Source organism: Lonchura striata, chromosome 33 (assembly GCF_046129695.1).
Source record: "Lonchura striata isolate bLonStr1 chromosome 33, bLonStr1.mat, whole genome shotgun sequence".
Lineage (NCBI taxonomy): Eukaryota > Metazoa > Chordata > Aves > Passeriformes > Estrildidae > Lonchura > Lonchura striata.
In genome coordinates this window covers 1,922,902-1,928,901 of record NC_134635.1, presented here as the reverse complement: position 1 = coordinate 1,928,901, position 6,000 = coordinate 1,922,902, and the positions used below count along the sequence as shown (strand labels likewise).

Sequence of the window (6,000 nt, the reverse complement as noted above, 5' to 3'; positions counted from 1 at the left end):
CTTAAAAATCAGGGCGACACAGGGAGATGGAGAGAGACTCTCCATCAGGAACTGGAGTGACAGGACAAGGGGTAATGGGAACAAACTGACAGAGGGAAAAGTCAGGTCACCTGTTAGGAAGAAATTCCTCTCTGTGAAGGTGGGGAAGCCCTGGCAGAGCTGGCCCTGGATCCCTGGAAGTGCCCAAGGGCTGGACAAGCTTTGAGTGATCTGATCTAGTGGAAGAGCTCTGCTCACAGCAGGTGAGTTGAGAATAAATGACTTTTAAAGTCCATTCCAACCCCTTAACATCCCCCCGGAAGATTTTAATGACACTGAAGTGGGGAGGGTGTGTGTGAGGCACTCAAGTGTCGGAACCCCGGCCTGGTTTAGGGGTCTCGTGTGGTGGAAAAGCCTCTCCTCCAACCCGAGCTTCCAAAGAAAACTCAACAGCCTTTGTTGTTCGGTCTCAAGGCAGTTTATTGCTAATTATCTAAAAGATTTTCTTCTCTCCTACTGCTCAGCAGCTCAGGCAGAGGCACAAATAGACCCTGACATCCTCTCTGTCCCTTCTCTCCCCCCACCCCTGGCTGCTGCTATTTTTTATATCGTATATTATGTGATACATGTTTATAGTTTTCCCCCAATACCTACTACCTATATATGGTGATTTTCTATTCTAAACCAATCCATAAGTGCCAGCATTATCAAGAACATGGAGGTAAGGAAGAAGAAAGAGGAGAAATAGGATGGGACTACGTTCCTCCATCTTAAAACCTCTGACCCCTATGTACAAAATAAAAACTCCCCTGTACAGGTGTTAAAAATCCCTTGTACAATACTACAAAATTCTTCCCTCTACTTTGTAACTACTTCTACTCTAATATCTAAACTTTTGTGACTTCTTGTTCCACCTTCAAAGCTGGTAACTCATTCCATGGCTCAAACTCAAAATCACAGCTGTTTCCAGCTGCCTGCCAGGGGCTCAAATGCTTCTGAGCAAGGCCTGGAACCTCCAAAAATGTCTGAAGGACATTTTGAGTTCCAACACTCGACGAAAAGACGGGTTTGTGGGTGAAAATCACCACTTTGGGGCAAAAAATCCTCTTTTCCTTCCCCGTCCGTTCCTTTTCGCGGTGGGCGTGGGCGGGGCCGCGGTGGGCGTGGCCTATTCACACATGGGCGTGGCCAATCGGTGGGCGTAGCCAATCACCGGGCGTGGCCGCCGCGCCCTCTGCCCGCGGGGGTGTGGCCGCGCGGAGGGGGCGTGGCCGGCGGGGGGCGTGGCCGTGCGCTCGCTCGCGGCGGAGCAGGAGCCGCCGCCATTTTGGTTCCGCCGCCTCGCTCGGCTCAGGCCCCGCCGCGGCGGCCGCTCGGTCCCGGTCCCTCCCCGGCCCCGTCCGCGCCCGGGCGGCCGCGGGGATGCGGCGCGGAGCAGCCCGTGCTCGGCCCCGGCCGCGCTGCCGCTGACACGGTGAGGAGCGGGCGGGGGAGCGGGACCGCCTCAGGCCCGCGGCCCGGGGGGAGGGGAGGCGCGCTGGGATCCTCGGCGGGGCCGCCTCGCAGCCCGCCCGCATCCCCCCCGGGATCCCCGCCGCGCCGCATCCCCGCTCCGGGCGCGGTGGCGGCCGCCGGGGTATCCCCGGCCACGGCGGGGGATCCCCGGGGGCGGCGGGGGGCGATCCACGGTAGGGCCCGGAGCGCGGCGTGGAAGCGGACGGGGAGCGGGGCGGCGGGTCCGTGACAGCCGGGGGAGCCCCTGGCGGAGCGGGAGGCACCGGGGAGCCCTGACAGGGAGCGCGGCGAGGGGCGGGGGATCCCCGCTGGCGGCGGGGCCCGCTGACAGCGGCGGCGGCGGGCCCGGGGCCGTTCAGCCCCCGGGGTGCGGGAGCCTGGGAGCCGCGCTCGGTACCGGGGCCGGGGCGGTGCCTGACAGCGGCCCCGGGAGCCCCCCCGGGCCCCGCATCCCCGCGGAGCGGAGCTGCGCATCCCCGAGTTCGGTGTTTCCCCGGGTGACACGCGGGGCATGGAGCGGGGAGTCTCCCTCCCAAATATTGGTGTTTATTTTTTTTTAGGATAATGGCTGGTTTATTGGGTCAGTGTCTTGTAGACTTGGTGATCTTCCTTCTCCAAAAGCATACTTGTGAAGTTTTAAGTCAGTTTTATTTATTGTTTCATGGAGGTTTTAGTCCTATTCTAGCTTTATTGATGGTGAATTTGAGTTTGGGTGGTTGAACCTTGGCCTTCCCAACCTCTCCCATCAGAATCCAAAATGTGTTCCCATCCTTGTCCCTCTCTTCCATGGTCTCCTGAGTTCCTAACTCCTGGTTTGTGGTTCTTCACCCCGTTAATTATGGGGCAGAGAATTTGGAATGTGGGTTTCCATCCGATGGCCTCGGGACACGAATTCACTCTGCTGCCAGCTGTGTGGTGTCAGAGCCAGGCAGGGAAACTGGAGCTGCTGGGAGCAGGGACACAACCTGTGCCTTCACCCTCATCCCTTGAAACCTCCTCACTTTTCATTTTCAGGACCTTCTCTCCTACTTTGTGTCGGCTGGCCTCATTGCTAAGTAATTTAGGTTGCACCTGCACTTGTTTTCCGGGGGTGTTGGGGTTTTGGGGTGAATCCTGTGAGATTTGTGGTCATCCTTGAGGACCTTGGGATCATCCCTGGTGCCTCTGTGGGAAACGGGGAAATTCTGGCAGCTGCTTGAACATATGGGGAGAGATGGGCTCTAAAATCATCATCTGTCTGCCTGCTTGAGTTCTTAAGAAGTGTTCTTACCCAAAGCTTTTCTCAGCTGTCTGAGAGTATAAAAGAGAGACTTTTTTTTTTTTCTTTTCCATTTTAAACAGTTCTAAGTCTGAAACATCTTGATTTAAAAGACAAAATTACCACAACTTCTTTTTGGACTTGAATTCTTTGCTACAGGCAGTCGCCTAAAAAGGTTTGAGTGATAATAACCAGTGACAAAATTTGAGTTACAATTTCCAGAAGAAGCTTTTTCTGTTTTTCCTTCCTAGTTGTTTTCAAAAGTTTAAACTGTCCTAGAAGATTTAAAAAGCAGTTTTTTTCCCTTGGTGCAAGAGATAGACATATTGGTAAAAAATGGCAGTGCTGTTGTTACAAGAGAAAAGTGTCAATAGCACATGTAGTTACTGAATTAATGGTATTTTAAAATAGATATTGTTTTCTATAGGATTGTTGGCTATTTTAAAATTAAATTCATTTCTGCTGCTATGCAAGGGCTGGTGCTGTTGTGGACCAGTGAGGTCATGAGTCCCATCTCCAGCTCGCAAAGGGAAAAAAAAAAAATCTGTCACGAGACCTACTGTGTTTGTTCTGTGAAAGCAAAATCTCTGTTTGTCCCTGGTTTTGTGTCCCTTACCTGTGGCACAGGTGTGCCCATTCTGCCTTGGGGTGGGTTGGGAATAACCAAAGGATTTAAAGGAATTAAAGGGCAAGTGTTGGTTAGCTGTGACCTTTATCTTTTACTAGATGGATATAAAATGGCTTTTGTCCAGAAAAATCCCCTGGAAGGCACTGGATGTGGAGACCTCTCAGGGAGCTCCTGACTCACCCTGTGGCAGATGGGATAATAATATTTTAGGAGAATTCCCAAACTGCTTTTCCCTCAGCAGTCAGCCTTGGCTGATGTTGGCACTCGCAGCCTAAGGCTGGAGGAACCTTTGCTCCAGACTTGGTTATGCAGATTTTAGCAATTTTGCCTTTATTTGCATATGAATAGGCAACCGACAGAATTAGCCTGCACCTCCAAATTCAGGAGGTGATTCCAGAGCTGCAGTCAGGTTAAAAACCAGGAGAAAAATCTATTTCTGCTTCCCAATTTTCCTCCTCCCACTGGAGGGTGTTTTACCATGTCTGTCCTCTGCCTTTCTTCCCACAAAATTTGTGTCCTCTTCCAGGTGCTTTCCCTGAGCCTGGCCTCTGCTCCCAGCACTTCTGTGGAATATTCTTCCTGACAAGAAATCCCCTGGGATTTCTGTCAGAAAAAAACAAAAACAAAAACAAAAACAAAAAAAAAAAAAAAAAAAAAAAAAAACCAGCAGATTCTGATTGGGAAGTGTTTTATTTGTTACCTCCTGTAAAGCAAACAGTTACTTTATTCCTGGGAAATGTCTCCATCTCTAAACATTTTAAAGATGCTTGTGCAGGTGATTCAAGGCCCTTGAGCTCCTGTTTCTCCTGTTCTGGCATTGTGATACAGAGAAATACTTTAAGTGAGGCTTTATCACACTTTTTATTTCTTTTTTTCTGAGTGTGGTCTGTCTTTCTTAGCAAATAAAAGAAGACAAGGAATTTGAGAGGGGACCGTGGGAGGCCGTAGAGTTAGTAGTAATATTCCGGGATTTCTAACACTTAGCTGAATTGGTTTTAATGTCCCTTGGAGCTGAAGCAATGAAAAGAGCCAAAAGAAAAATATTCACCTTCCAAATATGACATGACAGTGTGTTTTCATCGAGAAAAGCAGCAGCAGGAATGAACAGAGGGGGAAATCTCGGCTAATATTGCTGAGGGGGTGTGGGGAAACATATCTGGGATCTGGCAGTAGAATCAATCCTTGGTGGGTTTTTTTGCTGGGAAAGCAGAAGATCAGAAGAACAGAAATCTTCGCTGCTGATGGGCAGGAAGGGCTTGGGATGTGACACCAGGGGAATAAGGATGAGCGCCAGGTATTAAAACTGTGTATGGCATTAGAGAAATCATTAATGAACACCACTTAGCTCCAGGTGGCACGTGTCAAAAATGGATGGTAAAATGCCTCGTAGTTAATTTTTTTGGGGAAGAACAATTTCAGGAGGGATTTGAGATCTACAGGAGCTGCTGGCTGAGGGGCTGGGAGTTTGATGTGATTTGCTTCGTAGGGAGTGGTGAGGACATGTCTTGCTCTTCACTTGAGAGGCCACGCAGGGGTTTGGTACTGGATGGTTTTCAATGCAGCAAAAGTTTTGTTAACTTAAATCCCATGTGTCAGATTAAGCCTTTTTCTGACTTAGAGATGGGGCAGCTGAGAGGCGTTTTAAAAATTTGGATTTTCTTTTCAGTCTCATGTGAAGGGTGAGACAATATAGATGTTATAATTATCATCAGAAGTTAACTATTTCTTAACTACAATATATTATAATGCTTTAATCTGACACCACGGATGTGGGATAATTCAGAACTGCAGCAAACATGGAAAGGAGAGATACGGATAAGTATCTTATCTCACATGGTTAAATATGATCATTTTAGGTCTTTAAAGTCCCAAAGCATGAGAGTTTTCAGGGTGAATTCTTGCAGGTTTCTTAACTGTGGCTGTCACCAGTTGGTTGCTCATTTATTTTGACATCCACAAGTTTTTAAGGCACAGCCTGCAGGAGGAGTGGAACAGATCCCGCAGCGAGTGAAGAGCAGCACAGAGAAAGTAAAGTGAGAAAGGAAAACAAACAGTGGCATCACTGGGGAAACAGCTCCGAGGAGCAGGAGCAAGGCAAGAGCCAAGGTACACTTGAGAACACCTCGGAGACAGTGGCAGGAAGCTTGAACTTGATAAGGCAGGGAGGAAACAGCACATGGGGATTCGGGGAGATGAGATCTGAGTGGCAGACACACATCCTGTGAATTAGTGGGGAGCTGGGAGAAGATTACTGTGATGGAGGCAAAATGGTGATTAGGGCCAGGATTAGCATTTTTGTTGGCTGTGTTGAGAGCAATTAATGGATGAATAAATGACCTGCTCTGTGTTTGTGGGAGCCATCAATTCAGTGACTTTGTTGTGGGAGTAAGATGTGAACACCTTTCCTTTGCTCTGATTCCCACCGTGCACTTTGGGTCTTGGAGTTTCTGAAGGTCAGTGTGCGAGTCTTGCTGTTGGTTTTGTATTTGAAGCTGATTAATTAATTAATTAATTTGTAAGAAAATGTCTGAAGTATTGTCACTGCTCTGCATTCCAGTCACTAGAAAAGGAAACAATTGTGTGAGCACAGATTTAAGAGGTGCATGATAGCATGTGGGAT

General features: G+C 49.0%; 1 protein-coding gene across 3 annotated transcripts in view; it reads left to right on the top strand.

The window, feature by feature from the left end:
• Positions 1-1,327: 1,327 nt before the first annotated feature.
• ASH1L (ASH1 like histone lysine methyltransferase) overlaps positions 1,328-6,000 on the top strand; it is a 76,809-nt gene continuing 72,136 nt past the window's right edge. For all 3 annotated transcript variants that reach the window (XR_013341318.1, XM_021532166.2, XM_021532165.2), the window contains exon 1: positions 1,328-1,453. The gene's annotated coding sequence lies outside the window, so the exon portion shown is untranslated. The remainder of the gene's footprint in view (positions 1,454-6,000) is intronic.